The sequence below is a fragment of the Dama dama genome, chromosome 21 (assembly GCF_033118175.1).
Source record: "Dama dama isolate Ldn47 chromosome 21, ASM3311817v1, whole genome shotgun sequence".
NCBI classification, from domain to species: domain Eukaryota; kingdom Metazoa; phylum Chordata; class Mammalia; order Artiodactyla; family Cervidae; genus Dama; species Dama dama.
The window spans coordinates 66,995,659-67,009,268 of NC_083701.1; positions in this window are offsets into that span (position 1 = coordinate 66,995,659).

Here is a 13,610-nt window from a genome sequence, read left to right on the forward strand (position 1 = left end):
GAGCTGCCCCCAGAATCTAACAAATGCCTTTTTGCTTTAATTAGCCAGAACTGGCTTCTGTTGCTCACAATCAAAGAACTCTGATTGACAACTTCATCGATCAGAGCAGGTGAGGCTATGCTCTGATAAAGCTCCACGCCATCCCAGTCCACGGGGGCCCTGCTGGGTCATCCCCTCCCTGGTGCCCAGGCTGATGGGGAGCCATCCCTGGAATACTGCCAGTCACGGTGGCAGAGTTTCCCTCAGAGGATCTCACACTGTCTATTAGACACTGGCCTTGGGTGACGTATGCCAGGGCTCACGGCTCATTGGCCAGAACCAACCAGACTTCCCAGGGCTCCACCCAACAACTAAGACCACAGTGCAAACAGCACTAACGGTCTTTAGCTCCATTAATCCAACAGCTCAAATATACTGAAGACAATCTGCCAAATTATTGTTTTGGTATGTTTTTCAGGGCTAACTTGGAGAAAAAGAAAAAAGTGCAAGTGAAGTAGTTCGGTCGTGTCCGACTCTTTGCGACCTCAGGGACTGTAGCCCACTAGGCTCCTCCATCCATGGGATTTTCCAGGCAAGTGTACTGGAGTGGGTTGCCATTTCCTTCTCCAGGGGATATTCCCAACCCTGGGATCGAACCCCAGTATCCCTCATTGTAGGCAGACGCTTTACGGTCTGAGTCACCAGGGAAGCACAATTCAAAACAATGTTTCCATGAGAAAGTAGGTGCCATGTTCTAAATAGTTGACTTGTAAAAGAAGATGGATTCTTGCCTGGGAAATCCCATGGGCAGAAGAGCCTGGCAGACTACGGTCTATGGAGTCCCAAAAGAGTCAAACTCGCCTTAGCCACTAAACAACAACAACAAAAGGTGGAACACAATCTGCTGACAAGTTTGGCTTCCTGCTTCTCAGGTTGCTCAGTGCTAAAGCGGGAGACTTGGGTTCCATCCCTGGGTCAGGAAGATACCCTGGAAAAGGAAACGGCAACCCACTCTGGTATTCTTGCCTGGGAAATCCTGTGGACAGAGGAGCCTGGCAGGCAACAGTCCATGGGGTCGCAAAGAGTCGAACAGGACTCAGCGACTAGGCACAGCACAGCACAGCATTAAACAGCAGTGGCTACAATACTTAGATAATTATTTAAGAAACAAGACCCCAGACTTAATGATAGGCCGACTGGATTACGCAACCACAGCCATGACAAACAGGGCCGGCTAGCGCATTTGTGGGGCCCACTTGCGGGTCCCCTTGTTCAAAGAGCAAGAAAAAGTGTCATTAAATGTACTAAAATATAAAGCTTTTTCCTTTCTTCCCTGGATGTTTTATTTGCTAGTTCATGTTCTCAGAAAAGATAAGGTAAAATTTTAAAGTATCAGCATGAATTTTACTGTTTATAGTGTGCAAAGCCAGTTTTAAATGCAAACACAGGCTACTTGGACAAAACTCCTATTTCAGAGTTGGTGCTGGCATAGGTCTTTAGTTCTTGACAGAACCGTGTTAATGCTACAGGTCACTGACTCAACTCACCTTAATTTTCCTTCTTTAATACAGAGCAGAGTGCCAGCCCCGCCACCCTCATCTGACTGACAAGTAAGGAGCAGAGGAGTGGCGGGCTCTGTCTCCATTTCCTTCCACGGCGTCGTTGTCAGAGCAAGCAGTCGGCTCACCAGGAGAGGAACAGGACTGAGAGAGCATAACCAGCGTGTTCCTCGCTCTCTTCCTGCTTTCCAAGCAAGTTCTGGTGCAGACGGCTTCTCAGGCTGCAGGAGCCTCTGCGGACCCCGGCAGAGATGCGACGCGCTCAGCCCGCTGCGGCTCGCATCTCCCCGAGCGCGCACGCGTGGCACGCCAAGCCCCGTGGTCCACAGGCGCCCAGGACCCTGCGGAAACGAGCGACGGGCACCCGCAGTGCACGCTCCGTGCTCCTTTCATTTACAAAGCAGACGTTCAAAAAAAAAATTATTGGCGATTTTGAGAACGGTGACGGCAGAGCGTTAAAGCAGAGGCCCCTTCTGAGCACAGATCCCTGCGATGGCGCAGAGCAGGCCCAGGGATCCTGCCTGTGACACCACTGCCTTCAGCCTTCGCTCTACCAGGAAACCAGCGGGGCCAGTGTTCAGCGATTCTGAGCCAGTGTCCTAAGAGCTATGAAGAGGGCTTGAACGGTAGGGCCTGCCACTCTTCCTTTCAGGCCACAGATGTTTACCGAATAGCTATTATGTGCCAGGCACTGTTTTAGGTGATGGAGATAAGACAGTAAACATAAAAGAAAAGCCCTGACCTCAAGAAGCTGACTTCCGGCGGGAGAGACAAAAAACAAAATGTGTAAACAAAATCAAATAGTGTGTTGGATGGTAGCTAAGGGCTAAGAGGGTGTGGATACTTAACATTTTACAGCCGTTTACCGCGGTAGTGAAGGACAGAGAAAATATTACAGGAGAAAGCTGATGGGGGATTGGCAGGTGCTGGCAGTCAGAGACAGGAAAGGTTTTCTGAAGAGGGGCTGGGTTCTGCTCATGCAGATCCCCACCCCCAACCCCCCACCCGCTCCACCCAGCCTTGGGCAGGGCATCTCCACAGGGAGCTTCCTGACACTTGCAGCCAAGCTGGTCTAGTCTGTGCAAGTGTGAAATGAGGTTCATTAAAAGATTGTTACCCTGAATGCAACAGTTGGACAGAGGATGAGCTCTTACAGCTTCAAGAAAGTTCAGAAGCCCACATTTAAATCAGCTTTTCAGTCAAAGCTTTCACATTTATGGTTAAATGAACCGGTTGATTAGGCACCATGCTGCTGCTGCTAAGTCACTTCAGTCGTGTCCGACTCTCTGTGACCCCATAGACAGCAGCCCACCAGGCTCCGCCATCCCTGGGATTCTCCAGGCAAGAACACTGGAGTGGGTTGCCATTTCCTTCTCCGATGCATGAAAGTGAAAAGTGAAAGGGAAGTCGCTCAGTCCTGTCCGACTCTTAGCAACCCCATGGACTGCAGCCTACCAGGCTCCTCCATCCATGGGATTTTCCAGGCAAGAGTACTGGAGTGGGGTGCCATTGCCTTCTCCGGATTAGGCGCCATAACTTAGGCGAAAAGTGGAGGGGATTCCCCACCCCCTTCCTGTAAATCAGATGTCCAATTTGCCTAAGTGAAAGCGGAGTATATTCGCCCAGGGTTTTACTCTGCCAGGTGAACCCAGACCAACACCAGGCCTTCCAGAACACTGTACTTGTCAGCCTATCTTTTTTAACATCTCCAGAAATCATTCAGTTTCCTCTCCAAGAGAATTGCTTCCTAACTTCTGATCACTTTTAAAATGAATTTGTAATGCATTTCTTGACAACTATAATATTTGACAATAGACATTAAGAGGGCTTCACTGATAGCTCAGTTGGTAGAGTCTGCAATGTAGGAGACCCCGGTTCGATTCCTGGGTTAGGAAGATCCACTGGAGAAGGGATAGGCTGCCCACTCCAGTATTCTGGCCTGGAGAATTCCATGGACAGTCCATGGGGGTCACAAAGAGTCGGACACAACTGAGTGACTTTCACTTCAGACATTAAGATGGAAAGGTTTAGGAAAAAATGAAGATATTCTCTTTATCCCTCGCTTGTATGATGTTTGTCTCCCTCTCTTAGTAAATCAACAGACAAAGATAATCAGGAGGCTCTCGGGACCTTGTTCTTGAGTCATTTTCACATCCCAGGTTCAAATTCCACTTCTATTAATTTTTAAGATGTCCATTGGTTTGGGGAGAAGAAATTATATTATCACTTCTATAACTAAAACATGGTGACCTTGCAAGAAAAAGTCAGCCTCAAATATGCTAACCGTCTAGACACAGGGCCACGTGTCCCCTTTTTAATTTGGGCAGAGTTTATTGTGAAAGTTAATGTCTAGCCAGATCTTCCTGCCTGGTTTTCCAAGCATGTCCACACAGGCTGGCAAGGGGAGCGGAGTGGGTAGCCTGTTGAGGGAACAGTACCTAGAGGCCAGGATGCTCCCAGCCCGGCCTGATTTGCTTTGTACTCTCAGGCAGGATGAAGAGGGCTGGTGGGGATGCCCTTACCCATTTACCACTCCCACGCAGAACTCAGTCTGAATGGCCTCTGGTGTTATTATACGTTGGCAGATTCTGCCCACGTCCCCTCGGCGTTACACACTGGCATCTCTGAAGCTGGCTTTGTCTCCCACCCATTGTTGGGTTTGGGCTGCGTTTCTGCATTTCAAGGCCCTTAAAGAACCTCACGAAGTAGAAGAGAAAAGAAAGGGGGCAGTCAGACAGGATACACTGGTTGTACTATTCTTACCATCCATCCAATTCCAAGAAGCTCCTGCATCTTGAATAGATAATAAAAGATTGGTGTGCAGCTGGGCCCCATTGACCCACTATCCTTCCCTTACATGCGGGATAATGGAGGCTTTAGGATGCATCACAGAACACAGAAATGACTACCTTAAGAAACAATCTATACTTACAAGTATCCTAATTAAAAAAATAAAAGGCTAATGTGAGTCCATCAGCTGTAACAAAGATGCCACGTTGGAGCTGGATGTTGAAGGTGGAAGAGAATGTGTATGGCGGGGAGAAGGGGGCATATAGGAACTCACTGTACTTTCTCTCAAATGTTTCTCTGAACCTAAAACACTCCAAAACATAAAATCCACTAAAGACTAAAAGCCATGAAAAGATCTATTTATTTAAAATAGTTTTCTTAGCCAAACCTTATTCACATATACTGTGGGAATGAAACAAAGTGAAATTTAAATGAACGATAAAAATATTCTATAACATGCAGATATTTGCATGTTATTTAAAATACAAGTAGTAAATTAAAACACTGATCATCTCGTGCTTAACTGTTCATTAAACATCTGCTGAACAATGAACTTCTTAAAAACAACTCTGTCCGAAAAGTGCTATTATTATCTGTTCTTCACACAAGAGGAAACAGGCTGAAGCAGGTTAAGAAAATTGTGTCCAGTCACACAGCCAATAAATCAGCAGCTGGGAAATTAGCATCCACTGAAGAGAGGAAAAAATAAAGGAGAGGGCATTCACCCAATATTCTTTTGCCTAAAAAGACACAAATTAAGCACATTAAAAAAATTTAATTGAAAAAAAAAGAACCTTATCCTTATGTCTAAAAGATAAGCTATAATTAATAAGTTTGGAGGAGCGGAGAGATAAGGCAAAAAAGAGAGATATAGAAAATGGATACCGTTTTCAGGGGTTGTTGTTCAGTTGCTCAGTAGTGTCTGACTCTTTGCAACCCCATGGACTGCAGCACGCCAGGCTTCCCTGTCCATCACCAACTCCTGGAACTTGCTCAAATTCATGTTGATCAAGTCAGTGATGACATCCAACCATTTCATCCTCTGTTGTCCCCTTCTCCTCCTGCCTTCAATCTTTCCCAGCCTCAGGGTCTTTTCTAATTCAGGGGAGAGAGAGTTAAAAGAATTCTGCTGGGGTGGAGGGGGGCGGTGGTGCGGAGGGTGGCGGGGGGAGGGAAGCTAAGTTTGGAGACAAAAAGTGAAGAGGGGAAAGGGAGAACGTGAGAGAAGAGAGGAAGAAATATATTAAAGAGTGGGACAATTTATGTGACTGTCATATTGGAATGTATTGGTTTCAACAAAATGATAGTCTATGGTGGCATCACATGGGCAAATATGCTTTTAAACGAGTCAGAGTCAATTGTATGATTCAGTAAGAGGCCTTTAAACAGTTTTCCATCTTTGCTGAGTGTAGATGCTACCGCCTCTCTAGGACCTGAGGCAGCTGTGCCTTATTCCTCAGGCTCAGACCCCCGGGGCCTCTCGTGGGGGAACATCTCAGGATTCACTGTCTGAAATACGTGTTTGGGGTACACCATGGCCCCCTGAGTGCAACCCAGTGGCTTCCTCTAGGGCTTAAAGGAACAAACAGCCAATGCTGGGGGAAACTCAAGCCTGTTTGTCTTGACTGAGAGCCTATGAGCCAGTCTCTTCCTAAAGGATTTTCAGAAGACTTAACTTTGCTGGACGTTTGCCTCATGTGCTAGTGATAGGAAATAACCCCATGCACAGACACACCCAAGGGGCCGCTCTCTACACCCCGCCCACCTGCACCCAAACCCCAGAACCATCCAGATGGGGGAGGTGAGCTGTTAGGTGAGGCCACTCCCCAGAATCAACAATGAGTCCTCCTCCTGCACTCTGTCCTCTTCATTAAAACACTCACTGAATGAATGACGCATCTTCAGGTCAGCGTTTTTTAACCCAAACTTACACTGGTGCCTGAACGATTGATCCTGACTGGCAAACGGCTACCACGAAACTAGGCAGCTGAGTTCTCCTCGGGCCTCAGGCTCACTGCTCTAGGCGACCTTGGGCAAGTCCCCACCGGGGCCCGGATTCCTCAAACTTGACAGAGTAAGTCAGATGACCTGACCCTTCCAGCCACAAACTTCCATTATCCTGCTCACCTGCCACCTCACAGCAGGGGCAAAACTGGAGTTTAAAAGAATCAGTCTTGAATTCTGACCAACACATGAGCCCACCCAAGACTGACCAGTTCACACTTACACGTTGGAACACACATTTCCATGAGCCTTTATCTCACATACCATATGCAAGCTAAGGAAGTCGTATCTCACAAACAGAGAACGAGATAAACAGTCTTTATCACTGCATGGGACTCCCAGGGAACATCCAAGGACAAGCTGATGATAAGGAGGTAGAATAATCCGTCCTTTACCTCCAATATGACTGAACTGCTCAATTTCTATAGACTCTCTGTTATTATTTTAAAAAGGGCAAAAAAAAATTTTAAGTGATGAGTTCATATTTAATTGTTGAGCACTCACAAAGAAACCCAGGGGATATTGAGAATGTTTAAACATCCAAATGGTGGACCACTCTGAAACTGTCACATCTAATAACCATCTTGTAATGCATCAATCTCTGTCACACTTCAGAGCCTCAAATCTTACCTTGCGTGCTAAGTCCTACCTTGGGTCCATACTTTCTTCCTTTTCTCTTGTCTGCCCTTGTGTTTCTGAATTACTTATTCCCAGGGTTTTTAATTAAAGAAGCCCAGTTATGAATAAATTTATTAATTAATAATATCAGTGTCTCCTTTGAGGACTGTCAGGTGGTGAAGCCACAGCAACACCAATGATGTGCATATATTCAGTGTCTAAGTGAGTTCAGGGTCTTAGATTCAATTGTTAATACAAGAGATTTATCACAGTTGATCAGTTCAGTCAGTTCAGTCACTCAGTCGTGTCCAACTCTTTGCGACCCCATGGACTGCAGCACGCTAGGCCTCCCTGTCCATCACCAACTCCCAGAGTTTACTCAAACTCATGTCCATTGAGTCGGTGATGCCATCCAGCCATCTCATCCTCTGTCGTCCCCTTCTCCGCCTGCCCCCGATCCCTCCCAGCATCAGGGTCTTTTCCAATGAGTCAGCTCTTCACATCAGGTGGCCAAAGTATCGGAGTTTCAGCTTCAACATCAGTCCTACCAATGAACACCCAGGACTGATCTCCTTTAGGATGGACTGGTTGGATCTCCTTGCAGTCCAAGGGGCTTTCAAGAGTCTTCTCCAACACCACAGTTCAAAAGCATCAATTCTTCTGTGCTCAGCTTTCTTTACAGTCCAACTCTCACATCCATACATGACTACTGGATCTCTTAGACACACAGTAACCTCCAAAGAGCTCTGAGTTTCCTTGTCCTTGATCACCTCCTACGCCTGCTCCCTTCTCTCCATAACCTTTCTCCACGAGCCCTCTGGAACTTCATTCCATGATAAAGTCTCTCTTGCCCACAACCAGGTCACAGTGGGTCTCCCCTTCACCTCTTCAGGCTAAACCAGTCGCAGCTCATCACTGCAAGGCCACCACTCCTCCCCTGTCACCTTCCCAAGGAGATGCCATTCATCCAGACTGGACCCAAGAGCGGGAGGAAAACCACACTGTTGGCTCCCAGTGACAGCTTACCCATTCCTGCTGATGCGAAATGAGCCTCTATACTGTCCTCTGTCAGTGTCAGATGCCAACCCCATCATTCTTCGTCCTCATTCAAGGAGCCTTTGGCACCTTGCTCCATCTTCCTGTCCACCCCTAGTCCTGCCATTGTCCTGAGTAGCTTCAATCTTAGTTCTTTTCACTCCAGCCGTCATCATCACATCTGAATTTTCTGTCAGTGAGACCTTCTGTATCGTGACTCCTCTGCTTTCTCCTTCTCTATCAACGCCCGCCTGGTTTTACTTCCTCCCTGTCAAATCCCTCCCTTTCTGGGTTTCCCTAGCAAACCCAGACTCCACGACACATCACATCAGTCACTGTCTTACAGATATCCTCACTCTCCTCTCTTGGCTTCAGGAACACTCTTGATTTCCCACCCTTAAATCCCCTTTTCAATATGTCTTTTTCCTTTCCCTTAAGTGTCAGTGTTCTTGAATGCCTATTGGATTCTTCCCACTCTCCCCTGTTAATTTCATGTACACTGCTTGTCTGTTTCTGGCAATTAATTTTTTTGTCTAAGATTCCAAGTCATTTGCTTTGCAGTTTCTTTTCACAAGGAGACTACACAAAATTGGCCTGTATGCAGATCAAGAAGCAAGTTAGAACCAGACATGGAACAACAGACTGGTTCCAAATTAGGAAGGGAGTACATCAAGGCTGTATATTGTCACCCTGCTTATTTAACTTATATGCAGAACACAGCATGAGAAATGTCCGGCTGGATGAAACACAAGCTGGAATCAAGATTTCTGGGAGAAATATCAATAACCTCAGATATGCAGATGACACCATCTTTATGACAGAAAGTGAAGAGGAACTAAGAAGCCTCTTGAGGAAGGGGAAAGAGGAGAGTGAAAAAGCTGGCTTAAAATTCAACATTCAAAAAATGAAGATCATGGCACCTGGTCTCATCACTTCTTGGCAAATAGATGGGAAAATAGTGACAGACTTTATTTTCTTGGGCTCCAAAATCACTGCTGATGGTCACATGAAATTAAGACACCTGATCCTTGAAAGAAAAGCTATGACAAACCTAGAAAGCGAATTAAAAAGCAGAGACATTACTTTGCTGACAAAGGTCTGTCTAGTCAAAGCAATGGCTTTTCCAGTAATCCAGAGATTATTCCATGCTTGTGCCAAACATTTTAAAATATTATACAGTTTCTTTTATTGAAATATATTATATCCAGATTTTGTTTATGAAGTTTACTTGTAAGGAAATCCTATTGAGTCAGTTCTCAACTTTCTTTTTTGCCATTAGAAACAAGAGTAATACCAAGTTTTAAAAATCCTATTTTTCAAACTCAGATCATCACAATATTTTGTGAAAAATTGATAAGATCTTGAATTTTTCTTCAGCCACACAGCCTTCAATGGAATGCTGACTAAAACTCTAATACCTGGAAAAAGATGGTATTTTTTACCATACATCCCTATACGTGCATGCTCAGTAACTCATTCATGTCCGACTCTTTGGGACCCCATGGACTGTAACCCACCAGACCCCTTTGTCCATGGAATTCTCCAGCAAGAATACTAGAGTGGGTTGCCATTTCCTACTCCAGGGGATCTTCCCAACCCAGGGGTCAAAACCCAAATCTCTTCCATCTCCTGCATTGGCAGGCAGATTATTTACCACTGCACCACCTGGTAATCCCCAATACATCCCTATAATATGCTGTATTTTGAAGTTACCAATAGATCACAGTCTTGGCCTCTGCAGATCTAAATTCAGCCATAGACTTCAATAAAGAGACAGCTCTTGGCCTCTCATTTCATAGGAAAATACAGCAATATGTCCTCTAAATTTAAATACATATTCAAATTGTTCCCAAAGAAAAGTTACTAGGAAAGTTTTTCCTGCTGAGAGGCAGTGGAAGTCCATCGGAAGTCTGCCTGAAGCTTAGTATTTATCCTTAGACTAGTTTGAGAAAGGATTTGAGTAACCTAAGCGATTAGCAAAGAGGTCATAATGAGTAGGGGCTTCCCAGGTGGCTCAGTGGTAAAGAATCTGCCTGCAATGCAGGAGTCTTAGAAGACTCAGGTTCGATCCCCTGGAGAAGGAAATGGCAACACACTCCAGTATTCTTGCCTGGAAAATTCCATGGACAGAGGAGCCTGGTGGGCTACAGTATGGGGTGGCAACAAATCGGGCCATGACTTAGCGACTAAACAACAGCAGCAAAGATGAGTAGAAAAGTTCTTCACCTTTTCCAGAGCAGATTCTACTTCCAAAGCTCACTTGCAAAAGGAAAAACTTATGTGACTTTCTTTTGCAGAAATGTGGAAACCAAGAAAGGCTCTTGCTCAGCAAAGGCAGGGCACAGACGGTGAAGGGGCACAGACTCCTTTCCCAGGGCAGCCCCACATGGGCTCGTCCTGGCGCTGGAGCACAAGCCGGGCCACCCCCCACCCCGCCGGCCGGCACACCCTCAGAGCCGGCCGGATGGGCTGGAGCAGGCGGCCTGGGGTTCCCAGGCACACTCAGGATACACTTACCTTTCTCCCAGAAGAGGATGCTCCAGGGGAGACATACCACACTCAGTTGAACAGGCAGTTGTGTTGAGCGCTTACTATTATCAGGCACGATGTGAGACACTGGGGATAAAAGGCTGAGCAAGGCCGCCTTCTGCCCCAGCCAGTCCCAAACGAGCCCAAGAAACAGGCAATTGAGTCACAATTGAGCTGGGTTTCCTCCAAACCTCCAGAGCCAGGAAGCAAATCCCAATCTTTCCTTCCAAAGCTCGCTGTTCTAAGAACTGGCAAAGGCTTGGAAAGAGCTGCATTCTTTAGATACATAACGTCCTAATTAGTGGCTATCCTCCAAGGCCAAACAAAGCAGCCTGGGAGCAGACTTCAAAGCCACTCATCTGATGACAGACTAGGACACAGAATGACTTGAAATGAGAATAAGTCCTGGCTGAGCTACATTTTGCTAGCATTCCAATTATCACCGCTGCTGGCATGCCCAATTTATTCTCTCAGAAGAGCTTTCTTCTCTTTGTCATCCCACAGCGAGATAAACCATTCTTCCGTAGACCCCAAAGTGAAATATTAACAAAATCAATAATTAAAAGATGCGTGGAAATTTGACCCTGAAAAATATCATTCTGCTTGAATTCAGGAAGAGAGCTTTTAAAAGCTAGAAACCTATGAAACTGAGTCATTATATCCCAAAATATGCTTTACTATACCAAGTTAAAAGTAAACTGGTCTTAAAAAAATCCAGGTATTCTAAAAATATAATCTCTTTTAAACTCATTGTCCTTGCCCCGGCAGTTTGCTCTGCTTTTCTATTTCTTGATGACGTATTATTCTGTATAATTATTTTCATTTAATTAGCGACATTACCTTTATACATGTGACTCATGTAATTTTCTGAAATTATATCATGGTTTACCATCCTGGCCCACATATAAATACAGAATTGTGTATAATAGTAGCCACTTATTTTTTATATCAAAGAAATACATTTTCAAATAATTTCTTGAGAACTGTGTGCTTCAAACCCATTCCTCTGGTTCCTTTCACTAAAGCTCTCTTAAAATCCAGTATATTCCATTCATAGATTCCTCATTGAAATTGAGGTCTTAGGTCTCCTCCCTCAAGCATGTTCTAGATTCAGGGTCACAGAACTGTTAAAACAAGTTGATTTATGATTTATTTATAAGTTAAACTAAAGCCCTGAACATTTGTTGTTCAGTCAGTCCTGTCTGACTCCTTGCAACCCCATAGACTGCAGCACACCGGGCTTCCCCGCCCTTCACCGTCTATCGGAGCTTGCTCAAACTCATGTCCACTGAGTCGGTGATGCCATCCAACCATCTCATCCTCTGTCGTCCCCTTCTCCCGCCTTCAATCTTTTCCAGCATCAGGGTCTTTTTTAATTTTAATGAGTCAGCTCTTCGCATCAGGTGGCCAAAGTATTGGAACTTCAGCTTCAACCCTGAACATAACTTTACAGTTTTCCAGTCTTCATTAAATAAAAACGGGAAACCACGTGGGTTATCTTGGGCAACATACAAATGTCAGCTGACTTGGTTTAAAGCCAGAGTTTGTAAATCCCCCGGGGTCTTAGCAAGATGGCAGGAGGACAAGCCAAGGGCTGGACTGCTTCTTGGCTCCACACCTCCCTTCAGGCAGAGCAGCAGTTCTTATCTGTACATGCCATCGGGTGAGTTTGTTTCAGATATCCCCCTGCTCGCTTGCTTGCTTTCTTTCACCACCAACCTGCCTTTCTTCTTTTTCTAGGAGGTGTATCATGTGCATAGGTCCTTCCCTTCTCCTTCTGAGCATTTGGTCCTAAGCCACTGGGTGGACCACAGGAAGGGAAGGGTCTGTACAGAGGAGCCTGGTGGGGGTTGAGGGTCAGAGCCAGAGAGGAGAGTGCGTTGGGGAGGGTGGTGATGGGGTGAGGAGGATAGGCGGCCTGGTGCAGTGAGTCAAGGCCCAGAGCGGGCAAGATGTCCACATGCAGGGAGTTGGGAGCCTGGCATGGGTGGTTCAGTTGGAGCTGGAGTTCCTAACCCAAGCACAGTGAGGAGGAAGGGCGTTCACACAGGGGTGAGGCTTTGGGCCTGGTGTCAAAGCAGGATGAGGAGGGCGTTCAGTCGGTAGTGGGAGCGGCCCAGGGAGGAAGTCGGAGACCACGCGGAGTAAAGTGTCTTCGTGTGTGGATGGCTCAGAATGAGATGGCTAGGCAGGGTGAGGAGGGCATCCTCACAGGTCCCCTGAAAAAAAGCAGGTCACCAAAGACCACATAAAGTATGACTTGATTTGTGAAATGTCCACGTAAGGCAAATCTATACACAGAAAAGTAGATTAGTGGTTGTCTGGGGCTGGGGAGATTGGGGAGTAAAAGGGGAGTGATCACTAATGTGTGCAGGGCAACTTTGAAGTGATAAAAATGTTCTGGAAACGGTGGTGATGGTTTTAAGATTATAACAAAAACCAATGAACTGTGAAACTTCAGCTTAATTTTTTAATTGTATGCTTTAAATGGACGAACTCTATGCTAAGTGAATTATATCTCAATAAAGCTAAAATTAAAGCACATTATTTCCTCAAAACATTAAGCTGACTGGAGTGAAATCTGATTAAAGCGATACTGACTACAGTACTCCTTTTTTGACAAACTATTAGCTAATACCATCAAAGCTTTACAGCAATCATTTCAACTAATGTGAATAATCAAATATAACAATGGTTTGGATGGCAAAGACAACACAGTATTAGCAATGTCCTCAACTAACTTCCACTACCTTTTCTATTACTATTCAATTAAAAGGATAACATTATCAAGCCAAGCAATTCTGTTGCCAATTTGTTTTTGCCAAACACTACATTTACAGTGGATGCAAAGAGCAATACTGTTGGTTAAAAGGCTTAAAAATTCTACTTTCAAAAAAAAAAAAAAAAAATTCTACTTTCTAGGGTTGAAATTTGGTATATTTAGTATATTGTTGCAAAAAAATTTTCTCTTACTTCAGATGCCAAAGTAATTAAGAAATTTTGTATTTTTAAGAGAATGCCATTAAAAATAACCATTATAGAAATGACCCTTAAGTTTAAAATATAACAGATACTTAATATTGTTGTTCAGTCACT